At 37.5% G+C, this 18,870-nt stretch overlaps 1 long non-coding RNA gene across 2 annotated transcripts; it reads left to right on the forward strand.

Moving 5' to 3' along the window:
* Positions 1-2,223: 2,223 nt before the first annotated feature.
* On the forward strand, positions 2,224-8,348 carry LOC139155647 (uncharacterized). 2 transcript variants are annotated; one of them, XR_011557107.1, is made up of 3 exons: positions 2,224-2,247; positions 3,304-3,455; positions 7,525-8,348. It is a non-coding gene; the product is annotated as an uncharacterized lncRNA (long non-coding RNA). The 2 variants fall into 2 exon arrangements; XR_011557106.1 differs by having other exon boundaries at positions 2,226-3,455.
* The last annotated feature ends 10,522 nt before the right edge of the window (positions 8,349-18,870 follow it).

Consider the following 18,870-nt stretch of genomic DNA (forward strand, 5'->3'; position numbering starts at 1 on the left):
GTAATGTGCTACAATACTCACCTGAGATCTGAGAAAGGAACCTGAAGAATGAAATCAAATGGGAAAGATTTGACATAATTAAAACCACTGTATTAAAGGGTTTTGAAAATCTGAATGGGAAAATTCAGTACTGGCATATGAAATGTTCATTAATAGTATTTTATGTACCCATCTGAAAAGACCTACAAGATTTTGGATATAGCAGACCGGTTAACTGCAACCTTTGTCATGATTAATGCTCATCACAATATCTTAGTTTAAATAAAAGCTACTGCATGTTTTATGTGAACTTGATTCTGAAAATTCTTTGGTTGTAAAGAATATGGTGGAGATAGGACAGTTTTTCCTGTGATATTGTTAAAGCTGTCGGGTTGTCTTAGAAAATAAATAGAATGATCTGGTATAATCATTTTCAGCTTTTTGTATCTTATCCTTCGTAAATCACTTTGTCCAAAACCCTGAATTCTAACACTTAAACCATTTAACCTTACATGCTTCACATGTTTTACAGCCCTCTCTAAGTGGTGGTTAGAATGCAGTATTGCAAGCTAACTTTGCTGACTGCCAGCTGTTCGATCCTGACCAGCTCAATTCCTTCCAAGGTCAGTAAAATGAGGTCCCAGATTGTTGGAGGCAATATGTTGACTGTGTAAACCATTTAAAGAGGGCTGTAAAGCACTGTGAAGTGGTTTATAAGTCTAAGTGCTATTGCTATATTGCAATATTTGGGGAACTGTTTATAATGATTATACCTTAAGGTGAAAATATCAGAAAAATGCCGAACAGAAACCAATCAAAACCTTTATTGAAGCTAATCAGGAACTATAAGATTCACAGGCATGATGCTGGACATTATAGCACCCTCTAGCTAATCTTGGCAGATCTCCGAAAGCTAAATAGGCTCAATTTGATAATCTTAAAAACATTTTGATGAAAGGTAGTCAAAAACTGGTTGCATTTACGTATCTACTGATAAAATTGAATAATTTAATTGTTAATAGTTTAATAAAAGTTAATTTTAATTATTCAAATCAAATTAATCTTTGCAAATATAACTGAAAACAGAGATTATGTACACAGTGCATTTGGAAAATTATTTTTTGTAAAACAGCTTGTGTCTTTTGGAAGATTCAGACATCTTAAACATCAAACTAGCATTGTGAAAACGGCCAGGACAACGCTTAAAAGGGTGTTTGATTAAAATATTGTCTACAAAACAGACAAATTCCAAGCATGTTTCCCATCAGTTACCAAGCACTGGAGATACTGTCTACAATAACAATTAATGTGTCCCAGGAAGGCATTTTAGAATCTTGGGAGCATCACAATATGCCATTAATTAGTATTCTATTCTATTCTAACTAGTTTTTAGGCAATGCCTAGGCTTCTATTCTAAAACTGATTGGCATTCTCCACTTTATTAGGACATAAATGCTTAGACCCAAAGCAACAGAATGGCAACTATCTGGACATAATGTTGACTCAGTCACTCTTACAGGGCTCTAGAAACTCTTCAGTAGCCTTACTGAGGGCTTTATTATCCAGACGGCCAAAGCATGAACAAGTGTGTTGCGTATTAAGTATTTGAATTTAAGCAAGTTGTTTCCACCAAGATCTGCTTTGCAGAGGGGGAGAATAAAGAGCACTGATTGGTTTAGCCAGCCGGCAGACCTCTATTTAAAGAGAGCTTGCCAGGCTGGCCTTTCACTGGATTCACTTTATTTCTAATAGAGCTGTTATTCATAAGTCAGCCTCATGCCTCTTTTGTAAGAAAACTCAACAAAATGGATCCAAGTGGATTGCTCCCTCTGATCAGACAGTGCTAATGGGGAAGACATTTTGGTTTTTAGCACCTCGTACAAGGAAATTAAATGTCATCTTCAGTGTACATTATATAGTACATAAAAAAAAATACATCCTTTATATTCTATACAATTTAATTGAAAACCCCTGATATTGCATTAATATTGCATTATAAAGTCTGCAGAGAGGGGCGGCATACAAATCTAATAAATAATAATGATGATGATGATGATGATGTGTAATTCAATATAGTAGAATTGAATATAGAAGATGTTTTCAGCCTATTTGTCCTTGTTTTTTTTTCTATACCATGGTTTTTCCCGCCCGATGACATCATACATCATCGCCAAACTAATGATCTTTGCAAATAAATAACAAAAAAAATTACTGTTAATAAATAATTATGTTTATAAACATCAGGATCACTAAGTGTCTTATTCAATGGTGAGTACCAGTAATAATGGTGAGTAAATTGTTGTCAAGGGAATGGGAAATGGTAATTTAGGGATTTAAAGTGTTAAGTGAAGGCTTGTGATACTGTCCATCATAGTTCCCTCTAAGCTGAGCAGTGAGCAATTACTCACTTAAAAATCATCATCAACTCAGAGATTTCAAAACCTGCCCAGAAGCCAAGAGGGAAGGAGAGAGAGAGGAAGAGAGAGAAACAGATAGAAAAAAGAGAGGAAGGAAAAGAGAAAGAAAAAGAATGGAAGTAAGGAAGAGAGAAAGAAAATCAAAATCTAGTTTGAAACTAGTTCAACTATTTAAGTGGCATTTTGATATTGATAGAGTTGCCCTATTATGAGCTCACTGTTATAGACACACAGTACAGTATTTTATTTTGAAATTCTCTGAGGCAAAACAGGGTGGGTTTTTTGTTTGTTTGTTTATTTATTTATTTGTTTGTTTATTTGTTTATTTATTTATTTATTTATTATTTCTGTGCTGCCCAGTCCCGAAGAGACTGCCGCTCAGACACTATACTTCTCCGCCCCCCCCCAAAAAAAATTAGAGGGAACACTGCTGTCCATAGCCAAAAATGGTGTATTTACTTCCGCATCTCTACTTCGCGGAAATTTGACTTTTGCGGGCAGTCTCAGAATACATCTCCCGCAAAAATCGAGGGAACACTGTATAAGCTCCTTGGTCTTATTGGTATTAAGGAGCAAGTTATTGGTGTTAAGGATCTCATCATGATAGACAGTGTCATCTCCCCCCCATGATAGATGATAATTTTTAGAGCAAAATAGAGGTGTGATGCGTGATGAGGTGGTTACATCAATTCTATTTCAGTTTAAGTTTTCTTACATTAATAGCAGAGGTCAGGTGAGAAGAAAAAAACTCAAATAGCAAGATTTTTATTTTTATTTTTGCATTAGATTTATTTTTTTACGCAAATGAAAAAAATCTAGGCTATATCACTCTTCAGTCAGTTGCCCTTTCCTTCTGGGCTCTTCTGCTTCTCTGCCTAACAATATAAATGATTATATTCCCTCTTAGGCAACTCGTAGACAATAACAACAGATCTATTGAGGTGCAATTGATCTTTGACTCCATCACAGAAGCCGATTTTCATACTGATTTCAGATGTGTGGCACAAAATGGTGGTGGGAATCGTGTACAAACAGTGACAGTCACGGAAAAAAAGAAAGGTCTGTATAACAACCCAATTATACTTATTGCCATCTTTTCCTCATTTTTTTTTTCTGATTACAGTGCTCTGATAATGGACATTCATTTTCACATTTTATACATAAGGAAAGAAGGTTAAGGAATAAAGTGCCCAAAGAGCTGGAATAATTTTTGGTCAGGTCATGTTTAAATTACATGATTTCTAATAAGTTGTTTTATTTTCAAATAATTAAAATTTCTCTTGGCATGTTTCCAAAGGAAGAGGAAGGGAAATTATGCACATACAAAATTATCCAGTTTTGCCAAAGGTTATTCCACATTTTGTTTATTACTGCTATGTAATGAGTTTTTAAAATTCCCTCTGGAATCCGTAACTTGTAAGTTAATAAGCTAAATGTCTCAACCTATGCATCATACAGATCAGTTCCCCAATAAATGATACATCTCTACTAGAGCTATTGGCTCTCATTTGGAGGGCTTCTTAGGTGCGCTTCTTCACACTAATCACATTGATTTCCATTATGAAATCAGACGTAGTTCCAATTTCTGTTCTACTTCACCAAGTTTGGAAGGGGGGTGGATTGTCCTTTACTGATGTGAAGAAGTAATCTATACAAACAACATCTACGTTGACCCAAGTCAAATGTTTGGCACCGGGACAAGATATAACATACTATTGATGGGTTCTCTCATTTGCTGAACACGGTGCTGCAAGCAAAGGACGGTCCTTTCACGTAAAAATAAACATGTTTATTTTTACGTGAAAGGACCGCTCTTTGCTTGCAGCGCCGCTGCAGCATCTTTTCACATAAAAATAATAATGTTTATTTTTACGTGAAGACCTCCCTTTGAAGGAGCTGGGAAATCCCTCGCACGAAGAGATTCCGGGGGTGGAGCTTTGACGTCACCGGCAAGTTGCTAAGGACGCCAAGGTGATCACTTCCTGGATTCCATGGAATCCAGGAAGTGATCACCTTGGTGTCCTTAGTAACCTGCTGGTGACGTCAAAGCTCCGAACGCCAAACGCAACCCTGAACTTTGCCCAAAGTTTTAAAAAAAATTGGGTTTGTGTTCGGCGTACCGAACACCGCAAAATTTGGTACAGATCCAAATTGTGCGAGTTTGGTTCGGCCATCACTACTTATTTACAATAGTCTTAATGTCCTGGGCTATGCTTAACATGTCTTTATTTCCAATTGGCATCGTTTTACAACAAAGTTTAATCCACGTTATTTATCTAACGAAGGGAAAAATTCTGAGAGCTATATTCCCCCCAAAACAGCACTTCTGCTTCAAATCAGAAATTCCTCTTCATTATTCTGTGTTCAATTTCATTATTTTATGTTTACAAGTCCAATATATATAATAGTCAATTTATAGTAAGGCAGAGACAGCTTCCAGTTCAAGTATCAATGTTTTTTCCTCTTAAAAATAGGATATTATTCCAAAAACATATCTTCTTTTAAACCCTCCAAGAAAAACTCTCCCCCTAGTTCTCAAATGTTTTTCTTCACTATTTTAGCATTCCTGACCCACTGGTATTCTTTAGCTCCCCCCACCTGTATTTTTGGAGTTATTTTTAAAGGCAAACACTCTTTTTTTATCTCAGGTTGTAAATAACTCATTTTTTCTCCTTCTTAGTCTTGTTAATTCTGGCCCTCCTTCAGCTAGAAGCTTGCCAGCTTAGGAAGGGAAGATGAGGCTCCCCTCTACCCTCCTGGTGGTCCCCCTTCACTTTGCCCACTCTATGTGGGGGGCTTAGGTCTGAATTTGAGCTGGCTGCGGAGGTTGCGGTCCCCGCTTCCGATCTCGTCGAAGAAGGAACTGGAAGTTCCTAAACTTTAGTGTTCTGTTGGACAATAGCTTGCTCAATCTGTACACTAAAACATTGAAGAAATTCTACTTCAGTGGAGAGTAGCAGCAAGTGGAATTATCTCTTAATTCCATGTAAAATTGGTTTGGGACAACCATTCACAACCACTTATGAGTTGGCAGAAGTGCAAGAATGGGGAACATATGTATCTTCAAGTGTCGATGAACTGTAGCATAAATGTATCCCAATATCACCCAAAAACAGGGGAGAAATGCTCCCAGCTCGGGCATGCTTACCAGTAGTCAGAGAACTGGTAGCGATGGCAGCACAAGACTTCGCCCATCCACCCGCACACCACCATGTGGGTTCTTTTACCCTCTGAGCATGCACAAAGTGTTCTGTGCATGCACAGAGAGTAAAAGAACCCAAATGGCATTGTCCAGGTGGGTGGGCAAAGCCTCGCACTACAGTCGCTACCAGCTCTCCAACCACTAGCAGGCACGCCCAAACTGGGAGCATTTCACCCCTGCCTGAAAAGTCATAGATTATATTAATTACATTATATCAGTGATACATGATATCTAAAAATATTACACACTTTCAGAGTGAAGGGCAGTATTGAAGGAATAAAAAGCTTGCCGTTGTAAGGCTATTATCCAGTTACACACTTTTGGAAGCATCTGACTTGCCTATTTTAAAGCTGCGCACTGATTGTATATTCTTGCAAAATGTAACCAAATTTCTTTTTGTTGCCATACATATGGCATGTTGTTTTATTTATTTATTTTATTACTTGGATTTGTATGCCGCCCCTCTCCGAAGACTCGGGGCGGCTCACAACATGTAGAAACAAATCATAAGTAATCAAACAATTTAAAATTTTAAAGATTTAAAAAAAACCACATACTAACAGACACACACACAAGCATACCATATATAAATTAAACGTGCCCAGGGGGAGATGTTTCAATTCCCCCATGCCTGACGGCAAAGGTGGGTTTTAAGAAGTTTACGGAAGGCAGGAAGAGTAGGGGCAGTTCTAATCTTTGGGGGGAGTTGGTTCCAGAGGGTCAGAGCCGCCACAGAGAAGGCTCTTCCCCTGGGGCCCGCCAACCGACATTGCTTAGTTGACCGGACCTGGAGAAGGCCCACTCTGTGGGACCTAATTGGTCGCTGGGATTCATGCGGCAGGAGGCGGTCTCAGAGATATTCTGGTCCAGTGCCATGAAGGGCTTTAAAGGTCATAACCAACACTTTGAATTGTGACCGGAAACTGATCGGCAGCCAATGCAGACTGCGGAGTGATGGAGAAACATGGGCATACCTAGGTAAGCCCATGACTGCTCTCGCAGCTGCATTTTGCACGATCTGAAGTTTCCGAACACTTTTCAAAGGTAGCCCCGTGTAGAGAGCATTACAGTAGTCGAACCTCGAGGTGATGAGGGCATGAGTGACTGTGAGCAATGAGTCCCGGTCCAGATAGGGCCGCAACTGGTGCACCAGGCGAACCTGGGCAAACGCCCCCCTCGCCACAGCTGAGAGATGTTGTTCTAATGTGAGCTGTGGATCGAGGAGGACGCCCAAGTTGCGGACCCTCTCTGAGGGGGTCAGTAATTCCCCTCCCAGGGTAATGGACGGACAGATGGAGTTGTCCTTGGGAGGCAAAACCCACAGCCACTCCGTCTTATCCGGGTTGAGTTTGAGTCTGTTGACACCCATCCAGGCCCCAACAGCCTCCAGGCACCGGCACATCACTTCCACCGCTTCGTTGACTGGGCATGGGGTGGAGATGTAAAGCTGGGTATCATCCGCATATTGATGATACCTCACCCCATGTCCTTGGATGATCTCGCCCAGCGGTTTCATGTAGATGTTAAATAGCAGGGGGGAGAGGACCGACCCCTGAGGCACCCCACAAGGGAGAGACCTAGGAGTCGACCTCTGTCCCCCCACTAACACCGACTGTGACCGGACAGAGAGGTAGGAGGAGAACCACTGAAGAACAGTGCCTCCCACTCCCAACCCCTCCAGCCGGTGCAGAAAGATACCATGGTCGATGGTATCGAAAGCCGCTGAGAGGTCAAGGAGCACCAGGACAGAGGATAAACCCCTGTCCCGGGCCCACCAGAGATCATCCATCAATGTGACCATCTGTTCCATCTGCTATTGATAAAACTTGTGTTTGTGGGAACCAGGCAGCTTAGAAAAACAATGATTTAACCAATGCACAGTATGTTGTCTAACGTTGAGGTTTTTCTTTCTTTCTTTTTTAAAAGACCGCGAGTTGTCTTGGTACTTGGCAGTGACTCCTGTGGCTCTGGCTGTTCTCATCATAGGAGGAATATACTTCAATAAATACTGGAAGCAAAGATCTACCAAGGGTTATGTTGTGGCCAACTCCTAACAAATATATTTTTATTTCATATATATGTTACTTTAGCATTCTAAGTAATTTTCTCATCTGTCCTAAGACATCTAGAATCCTTTCGGTGTAAACAGAAATGAAGTTGCTGTTTTCATGCTTATTAAAGGAAATGCAACTTTCTATAACAACAGAAATACAATAATTGAATTTTTAAAATGTCATTTATAATTTTATTAATGAAACCTCATACAAAAAAATGTAACTTTAATAGTAGCAAGCATGAATCAATTACTATATTATTTGGGTTTTATATTAATGGGGGTTTGTGTGCATACTTTATAAATTGCATTGCATTTTTTTAAAAAAACATGATTAAATTTAAAACAAAGAGAGATGGGAGGGAGAGAAGAGAGTCTTTCAATGACAATAAAAAAGCCGTATTTCTGTTAAAAAAAAAACTAAAGGAAATTAACCTTCCAAAGGAAAATAAATTACATAGTGAACCTACCATTAAGTTACAATTCCAATTTTTCACTTTTTGGTATCAAAACCTTATTTTATATTTGTTATTGCAAGTTATGCAAGTTATATGTTAAATATAATGTTTGATTTTGGGGAATTTTGGAAGCCAGTAAGATATTAAAGCTGAACAGGGAATATAGCAAATGTAGTTAATTGTATTATAATTACAATTGTATACATTTGATGTCATATAATAAATTATATTTTTTTCTCTAATTTTACTGTTTTTACTGTTTACTATTTATTAACTGATTAAGAATAATTATGAAGGCTAATATCCAATTTTAATGTATATCAGCATCAGAAACTTGATTTATTTACATTATAACAATTTTTTTTGTTACATCAGATGTTGCCAAACTGGCTGATCCATCTGCACAGAGAACTCACATGCCTGCTGAAAGTGTCATATAATCGAGCATCCTTTAATTAAACCAAATGATAATCCCTGTGATCACTTGAGGCTACACTATCCTAATATTAGCATCAATATTTTTATTTATATCTGTGGAATGCAAGACCCTTATTAAAGTGACCCAGACCATACTAGAGAAAGCTAGGGCAGAAGATATTCTGTGAAAATTCTATAGGTATCTGGAGGAAAACAATGCCAGGATCCAGGGCTAGATACTTGTTGAGCAAGTCCTGATGAACTGACAGAAGCCAAGAGAGCAACACAATAGGATTATTGCCGTGTCTTGTTTATATCTTGCTTGGATGTGGCAATGTGTTCTCCCTGGGGCTACCTTTGAAGAGCAGTCAGAAAAGATAGCTGATACAGAATTCAACAACTTAGTCATAGAGACATCTTATTCAAATTACTATTTCAAGAACTGCAGTGGTTGTCAGTTGGCTTTCAGGTACAATCAAGGCACTGGCTGTCTCTTTTAAACCCTTGCACAGCTCCAGACCTGGGACCTTAGAAACATAGAAGATTGATGGCAGAAGAAAACCTCATGGTCCATCTAGTCTGCCCTTATATACTATTCCCTGCATTTTATCTTAGGATCAGGAGGGTCAGGAGGATGTTGGAAAGGCAGGAGCCACTGCGCAAGCATAGAAACAAATGATTGAGCGCAGTTGTTAAGAAGTAATGATGCTGCTGAAACCCTGATAAAAAGGGAGGGTCAGAGTGCTTTGCATGGGTGTTTATCATTTGTGTTTGGAAGAAAGTAACATTGTTGCAGCGTGGTTGCATTTTGGTTTGGATGTCTGTGAACTCTCTGACACTCAAGCAGGAAAGGCTGTGCAGATTTGAGTGTGGAATTCTGACTTTATGGACTCATAAATCAACAGTGCTCTGGCACAAGCCTAAAACATATCGGGTGGACTTTAATTGAGTAACCCTGACCTTCTGGACTCGAAAATCAGTATTGGTCTTGCATTCAAGCAAGACCTTTGTACACAAAAGAGACCTTCTTGATTTATTCCTCTCCTGTCATGTGTTTGACTTATTTCTGTGCTTGTGGATGGCTAGTGGATGGCTAGTAGTAGCCAGGCAGAACAAGATGGATATATGCATTTTTAAATTCAGTTACTGTGGATTACCAACCATGTCTGCTGGAAGTTTGTTCCAAGTATCTACTATTTTTTCAGTAAAATAATATTTTCTCACGTTGCTTCTGATCTTTCCTCCAACTGACCTCAGATTGTGCTTGTATCTCTAGACCCATCTAGAGATCCAATTTTATCTGTCTATCCACTAAGATCTGGTATAGCAGATTCTCTCCATTCCCTTGCCTCAGTAATAAAAATCCTTCCAAATCATTGTAGAATAGTATTTTTCTAGAATTTTGAATCTCTCTAACCCAGTTTGTAGAAAGGTCACTGAAACCTGGCTGTTCCAGCAAACCTTGAGAGTGGGGTGTGTTAATGTTTTTTTTTTCTTTTTGCACTGCAATATTTGTGATGGTCTGCAAATCCATTGTAAGCAAGCAACAAATTGTGTTTTTGTTTTAAAAAAGAAAAAGTGTTTTAAAACTAGAAATTTGTGTTTTCAGGCGTCATAATGACCAAACTATGTTTATGTAATTGCTTCATTTGTAAACTATTTATATCATGATTGTGCATTTATAGACTAAGATATTACTAATTATAATTAATCATATAGATAAATGCTATTGTGTTTGTCATTTTTGTTTTACAATGGATGTTGATAGCCAGAGAATGGAAAACAAATGTTGTGTTGAATGATTTGCTTTTGGGAAGAAGTCTGGAAAGGAAATATTATTTTCCAGAAATGATTTGGCCTAACAACCATATATAGCAATGTGATTACTGTTTTATCAACGGTCATACTTTCAAAGTTTCCCCTATTAAAAAATTCAGTTCTTGTCAAATTAAGAAATCTGCTTCTTTTATTCATTAAATTTGGATATGACTATTTTATGAGACATGCATTAGTCATGCTTGGGTTTTCTTTACACAGAACCTAGTTATTCCAAAGATAGTTTTATTATTTATTAATTAATTGGATTTGCATGCCCTCCCTCTCTGAGGACTTATTATCAATTATCTTATTGATTACAACAAGGCAGGATTCCCTTGGGTACCATTTGTTGGGAGTTAAGGGAAAGGGAGGGTTTTACCTTCTCCTTCTGCTCACGATCTCCATGTACAATTGGTGGGCCACTTGTACATAAATAAATAGCCATCACAGCTTAAACTCATAGTTAAATGTTGTTTAATTCTAGTTAATTCTAATAAATTAAACAGCTTTATGAGTAAAATTTAATTGCATGATTGGAATGAATAAATAAAATAACTTTTAAAGTTTATTATTGGAATAAAAATAACATTTAATGTTTGTATATCCATTTTCACATGGTGTGGACGTTCCACGTGTAATTGAAGTTAGGTCTTTGTATGAAAAATTCCTTCTCAAAATGCTTCTTGATATATGGGCCTGTGGTACAAATACAAATGGGAATTATAGGACAATAGAGCTAAAAAGGACTGTTGTAGAATATCAGTATATCCATACAGAATTGAATATGCAACATCTCTGCATTATCAAAAAAAATTAGGCCAATTATAATAGCGTCACAAGTTCTATTAGTCCTTAGATGAAGCATCAGTTATCAAAAAGGTCCTGTATATAAATGATTTTTTGGTTTAATTCCATTGGCAGTTTTTGGTACTTATACAGGCTACTACTATGGTGTAAGAAGTGTGATGTAACAGAAGTGTTAATGCATGCACATAATTAGTTTATAGAGCTTTAACTGGTGCACATGGCATTTCAATACTGTATTATCAGTGAGAAAATATGACCTTTTTATGGCAAAACAGCTATAAGGGTCCCACATCTGGGACAGCCCAGAAAACCTATGCATTGACAAACTTTACATCTACCATTTGTAAAAGGCCATACTGCCTGCTGATACTTTATGAGATCCTTGGTTCTTGGGAAGAACTTGATGCATATGAAGGCCAACACCAACTAAAATAATGACAGTTGTGATTTTATATTGTTGTGAACAACCAAAATTGGGGGACGATTCAAAGGGTGGATAATAATGCCAAATCCAGTTTAAACATCTGTCTGTGGGACCAACAACTGCTACTGCAACAACAATAATAATTCCAGCCTCGAAAGCACAGTGATACCTTGTTTTACAAATTCCTTGTCATACAAACTTTTCGAGTTACAAACCCGAGGTTTAAGATTTTTTTGCCTCTTCTTTCAAACTATTTTCACTTTACAAACCCACACATTGTTTCGTCTTACAAACTTTTCACCTTGCAAACCTCGTCCCGGAACCAATTAAGTTCGTAAGACGAGGTATCACTGTATTCTATGGATAAAAATTAATAGTTAGGCATAAATGCTGAAGTTGCCTCTAATATTTTTGTCCTATCATCATAAGAGAATTTAATATTTCAACATTCATATCATGGCCAGCTACTATTTTCATAACAACATCATAGACATCAGCAATACATTTCCTATATTCTTGGATTTTGAATACCTATGTTTTGTATAACTTTTTTCTAATTTCCTCTTCAAATATCAGTTCAAGCATTTTATTGAAATAGATTTTATGAATCATTATCAGCTACATTACAATTTTAGCTGCAATTTTTCAAAAAGCATACTTTTTAACTTGGTGTCACTATAGGTAAGTCCAATATTTGTTCCTCTGGAACATTTTCTGTGCTATAACATTCCATTTTCTCTTCTGAATCCTAATTCATGACATCATTCAAATGTCTTTAAATTTTGCAATGATTTCTCTGCCTTCATTTCCTAACATTCTAATAGTTGTTTCAGAAGTCATTCAAGAATCCAGCCACTTCCTGTGCTGTGTTCATAGTAAGTCATAGAGAAATAGATGTACTCCCAGAAGAATTAAAGCAGCTAGTGAATATTTTCTTTACTTTCCATTGTAAGCAACAGATTTCACTTTCTTGAGTTTATTTTGTCAGGACCAAATCCTGAGATCCTGCATGGTTAGATAAAACAGGGAAGGTAACACCCTTTTGGTTGTGTTGAAACATTAATTCTTGATTAAGCACTTGGAAGACTATCCAAAATACGAATACTTCACTAATTGTTAATGTGACAACATATACTTGAATAGTTTCATGAACTGTTCATCTGTTTTTTAACATCATTTTATTTTGACATGATTAACCGTTGCTTTTAACTTCTTTTGTAATTCTTGGCAATGTCCTCTCTGAAGTAAGAATTAAACGGGAACTGGCTTTTTTCATGTCTGAACAATAAGGCTGCAGAGCATAAAGATAACAAAACACAAACTCTGTTCTGTATTTTTTCTTTGAAAAATAATATTTCATATGTATTATTGATTTTGTATATAGGAGACTGCAGCCTGGGAGCCTTAGAAGATTTCACTGATTTGTATATAAACACAATAGTTTACTTTGGTCTCTCTCTATATATATGGATGCACACAGCATATATATTCATGCATAATCTCATTTGTATGTTATGATACTTCTTAACTCCAAGAAGTACTGTAAAAGCTGCCCCGAATATTCCCTACTTATGTTCTCTCAAAAGCGGAAACCGATTTTTTAAAAGAAGCTGATTTTTCTCACTCTAATTAATGTTTATCTATAGAATACTAAACTTAGCAAGAAAATGGAGGTTATTAAGATAACTAACCAAGGTTGTCCAGCAAAAGTAGGACATATCTTCATGTTCTCCATCCACAGAGATAGTCTTAAAATCAAATATAGTATTGTCTAGTTCTTTTGATTAACTTCCTTAGCAGCTGCTCCCAACAGCACAGTGTTCCCTAATAAGTGCTAACTTCACTTATTCTGATTATTATCCTCTGGTTTATTTGGCTGGTGCCTGAAATTGACAAGATTCTAGTCAGTTCGATCTGAAGGGTTTTACCAACTGTAACAGATTCCTGCCATTGAAAAACCACTTTTTCTGATTATGGGAAAAAATAATTTTATATACATATATGTCTATGATTTTTTGCAGTTTTTCACTGTAATTTTTGTTGTAGATGTCAAAAAATTAAACAATTCATTTAATTTTGTCTTCCTTCTTATTCTCAACCTCCTTTGCTGATTTAGTTATTAGATAATTCTACCCCATTCTTGTTCTTTCCATGCTAGTCACATCACATATTTTTGATATATAGAGACAAATTCTCAGAAGCCCAGATGATTAATTTTGTTCATTTTTCAAAGGTTATTTGGACCGGGAGTCACTGCTCACAGTCACTCATGCCCTCATCACCTCGAGGTTCAACTACTGTAACGCTCTCTACATGGGGCTACCTTTGAAGAGTGTTTGGAAACTTCAGATCGTGCAGAATGCAGCTGCCAGAGCAGTCATGGGCTTCCCTAAGTATGCCCATGTTACTCCAACACTCCACAGTCTGCATTGGTTGCCGATCAGTTTCCTGTCACAATTCAAAGTGTTGGTTATGACCTATAAAGCCCTTCATGGCACCGGACCAGGATATCTGCGAGACTGCCTTGTGCCGCACGAATCCCAGTGGCCATTTAGGTCCCACAGAGTTGACCTTCTCTGGGTCCCGCCTTCTCTGTGGTGGCTCCGACCCTCTGGAACCAGCACCCCCCAGAGATTGGAATTGCCCCCACCCTCCTTGCCTTTCGTAAACTCCTTAAAACCCACCTCTGCCATCAGGCATGGGGGAAATGAGACATCTCCCCCTTGCCCATGTAGTTTTTGTGTATGATATGATTGTGTGTATGTTTTTATATATTGGGTTTTTTTTAGAACTTTTAATGTTAAATTGTTATTTTTAGATTTTAAATATTAGATTTGTTACCATGTATTGTTTTTTATCACTGTTGTGAGCCGCCCCGAGTCTAACGGAGAGGAGCGGCATACAAATCTAATTAATAATAATAATAATAATAATAATAATAATAATAATAATAATAATTTGTTTATATTGCACTTTAATTATTTTCATAAGTAACTAAAGGTGATCAACGTATTCTTTTCTCCCCTTATTTCCCCCTACTTTCCGCCATCCTGTGAGGTGAGCTGGGGTGAGAGAAAGTGGCCCAAATCCATCCAGCTGGCTCTCAGTTTAAAAGGTTGACATGCTGTTGCAAAATTGGAAACTGAGGATAGTTTGCATTCTTTCATAAGTAATAACTTTTTTCTGTCTAAATTCTATGATTCTTAGATATGAAGCATCTTTTAAAAAAATCAACTCCAAAATCAAAATCAAAATGTGGTTTTGATTTCTAATATTAACCAGTTACATCCATGTTTAAACTTTGGATAAATAATATACAGTATATGTTGAGCTGCATACAGTTATAGCTGTATAAAAATGGTCTTCTGTAATCTGAGAGAAAGAGTAAATGTAAATCTGAAAGTGCTTCAAAAGCCATCTTCCAAGGGTTATTCACAGCTTTTTCTGTTTATCTCTTGTGATCATCTGGATGTAGTAAAATATGTTAGGAAAGATCCCTGAATAATCTATCTTAACATGCCATCCTTTAACAATCACAAAACCCACACTGTTTGTATCTTGAGTAAGCTTTGTACTTGTGTAATCGGTAGTCTTTTAATCTGGGAAAAAAAGATAGTAAATAGGAACTTTAGAAATTGTTTTCTCACATGATATTTGCAGATTTTTCTGCTAAATTGACCAAGAGCCTGAGGAAAACACCCGCTGAAAATGATTCAGAAGTCAACTGCTATGGACTATTTATAGATTTTTATGTTTATTTTTTATGATCTTCTGAATGTAGTAAAACACGTTAGGAAACACCCCTGCATAAATATGCAATCTTTTAACAATCATAAAATTGACATGCTGCTTTGAGTCATGAATAAACGTTTGCTTCTGTTTTCATATTAAAAAAGTTAAAAGAAAGCCAAAAAAAATCTATTCTGTGGTTGCCATTTAGGTTGAACATTTTTAACAAAACACGGTTAAAATCTCTAAAGTTATTGATTCATGTCTGATTATTTATGTTTCAAAGATGTTTGTAAACAATGAACTTTACAAGTGTGAAATATTGATACAGTTTCTCTTCTACACAATAAGAAAGTTGGGGTAGGGTTAAATAGTATGATGGGTTCCTTAGATTAGCCAGAATTCTCTTAATTCTGAAAAATTGTCCACTTGTAATAGAATGAGGCAATGATCTTGAGAGGCAGGAAGAAGAGCAGAAACTAAAACAATGATTTTTCCTACCATTTCTTCATCATTCAGTCAGAACTGAAGAAGCTTCCTGGATGAGAAGTAAAATGTTTTGAAGGGAGAAAAAAGCCAAGAAAGTCCAGCTGCCTTTTGAAAAGCACTATTAAGACAAACATGACCTGGATGATTGAGAATGGATGTTTATGGATACAGTGGAACCCCGACATACGAGCTGCTCGAGATAAGAGCTACTCGAGATAAGAGCTGGGAGAGGAGAGACATTTTTGTTCATAACCCGAGCTCAAATCCGCGATACGAGCCGAGAAGAGCCGGGCTGGCTTAATTTCCTTCCTTCCCGCGCTGATGCAGAGCCACTCGAACAAAGCGTCGCGCCCCTCTGACGCTTTCGGCGGCTTCCGAAGCGACGCTGGGCTCTTTTGCCGCCAAAAGCGTCAGGGGGGTGTGACGCTTTGTTCGAGTGGCTCTGCATCAGCGCGGAAAGGAAGGAAAGTAAGCCAGCCCGGCTCTTCTCAGCTCATATCCCGGCACTTGGTGAGTGGAGAGGCGGTCGCCTCCCCTGCCGCCCCACTCTGGGGGTCCTTGGCTTCTGCTGGGGGTGGGGGGATCCCAACGCTGTTTTGAATTTCACATTCCGAGTGGGCTAGCAGGGAGATAGGGAGCGCGCGCAACTGCCCGTGCGCCCCCGACATTGAATATCACCTTCGCCGGCCTCTGCTGAGAGAACGCTGCCACGTCTCTCCTGCAACCCCCTTGCTGAGAGCCCAGGACGCGGAAGTTCGCCTTTAGCGTTTGGCTTCAGGAGTTAACTCGCAAACGGCGCGGCTATTTTAAAAGGTCGCTGCCGGCCTGGGGGGCTTTCCAGAACCCCCCCAACCCCCAACCCCTTCCTTCCCACCCTCCGTCCATTCATTCACCCATTCCTCTCTTGATCGCTTAAAGCCGGTCCCTGGTGCAAAAAGGGTTGGGGACCTCTGTCCTACAGGATTGGGTGGCAGAGAAGTTGAACATATGTAAATTTAAAAGTTTAAGAAAGTTTACAAGTTAAGTGAAAGAAACTTCATTATTCATTTTTATGTACATGTACATTTCTTCATTAAAAACATGTCTTTCTGCATAATTTAGACTAACTTTGTGAGTTTTTTGAGGGCTGGAACCAATTAAAATTATTTACATTAATTCCTATGGGGAAAAGTCGTTCGAGATAAGAGCTGCTCGACTTAAGAGCCCAGGTCCGGAACGAATTAAACTCGTATCTCGAGGTACCACTGTATAAACATCTAGACAATGATCTGATCAAATATATTTTAATCCAAAATAACCTCAGACCTTCCCTAGTATTAAAAAGAATAAAAGTAAAGGACAGAAGGATATTTTTAGACTTGCAATATTCTGTTCATATACGGTAACCTTACAATAAAGAAATTAATATTTCAAATGGCAAAATTTGATTTCCACCATGGCTAATTATTACCCCTTAATATTTATTAGCAAGCATTTCCAAGTATAGCTTTGTGCATAGAATTGCCCTCTTAATTCCTAATATGAAGCAACTGGTGGGAAAAATACTTGTCTGCAAAACACATATTTGACTTTTTTAAACTGTGTAATTTGAAATGCATTCCGGTAACAAAATTGCTTTGTTTATAGGTTAATTTACAAACAATGAAAATCTTCATTTCTTTGAAGGAAATCAGTGAAATTTATCTAAAGTAATGTTTGCCACTCTTGCTATTACAATACAGTCATGAAAACAAAGAAATGCCCAACAGTTTTCTGGCTCTTGGACATACTTAACCCTTAACAGGAGGAGTGGTACTGTCAGAGTGTTTGGAATGTAGTATCCCACTAATAGGAAGAGGAGAGGGGCGGCATACAAATGAAATGAAATGAAATGAAATGAAATCAAATCAAATCAAATCAAATCAAATAATTAATTAATTAATTAATTAATTCTGACGGGCTCAAGTTTGACTCAGTCTTTCATCCTTCTAGGTCAGTAAAATGGGGACTAAGATAGTTGAGGGCAATTATTTATTTGTTTGTTTGTTTGTTTATTTATTTATTACATTTGTCTGCCGCCCCTTTCCGTAGACTCGAGGCGGCTCACAGCAATAGTAAAAACAATGTAAAATACAAATCTAATATTTAAAAAACTAAAAAGCCATAATTTAAAAAACATACAACATACCATTACATATAATAATGCTGATTCTCTAAACCCTTTAGAGAGTGTTAACAAAGCACTGTGAAACAATATATGATTTAAGTGCTAGTGATAAGTGCTGACAGGCAAGCTAGAGTTTGCATTCCAAACTTTTTTTGGGGGGGGGGGAGTAAAAAAAAGTAGTTGGAACAAAATGTATTATTTAATTGCCGCCCAATCCTTTGGGATTGGGTGGCATAGAAGTTGAATAAATAAAATAAAATAAATTTAATTCAGATTATACTCTTCGCCTTTTGAGCAGTGAGAGCAGAGCATATGAATATTCCATGGAAGGATTTGTTTATATGAATAATTTACACTGTTCATCTTTCATGAGTTGGATTGCTTAATTCTGACATTCTCAGCTGCTGTTTCCTGTTCTATTCCCATCATTTCTAGACGATAGGAATGCTTTAACAGATAAATGAAACTAAATTCTACTTGAGAAACCTCTTGCATGAGTCTATCCATGAGTCTGCAAAGGCAAAAAGGAATTTAGTGAGAAATCTCTCTGTTTGTATGTGTGTATACCCATGATAGTGTATGAGCAAACACCCACACCAATAATGCAATGGCATATCCCTGTGCATGAATGAAATTCAATAGGGAAAAAAGTAAGGCTCTACATTTAGGCAAGAAAAATAGAATGCACAGGCGCAGTATAGGTGATAAATATGAGCCAGCAGTGTACAGTAGCTGCCAAAAAAGCTAACACAGTTCTGGGCTGCATTAACAGAGGGGTAGAATCAAGATTACAAAGTATTAATAGCACTTTATAATGCCTTGATAAGGCCACACTTGGAATACTGCATTCAGTTTTGGTCGCCACGATGTAAAAAAGATATTGAGACTCTAGAAAGAGTGCAGAGAAGAGTAACAAAGATGATTACAGGAC

This window comes from Erythrolamprus reginae, unplaced genomic scaffold (genome assembly GCF_031021105.1).
Source record: "Erythrolamprus reginae isolate rEryReg1 unplaced genomic scaffold, rEryReg1.hap1 H_38, whole genome shotgun sequence".
NCBI classification, from domain to species: domain Eukaryota; kingdom Metazoa; phylum Chordata; class Lepidosauria; order Squamata; family Dipsadidae; genus Erythrolamprus; species Erythrolamprus reginae.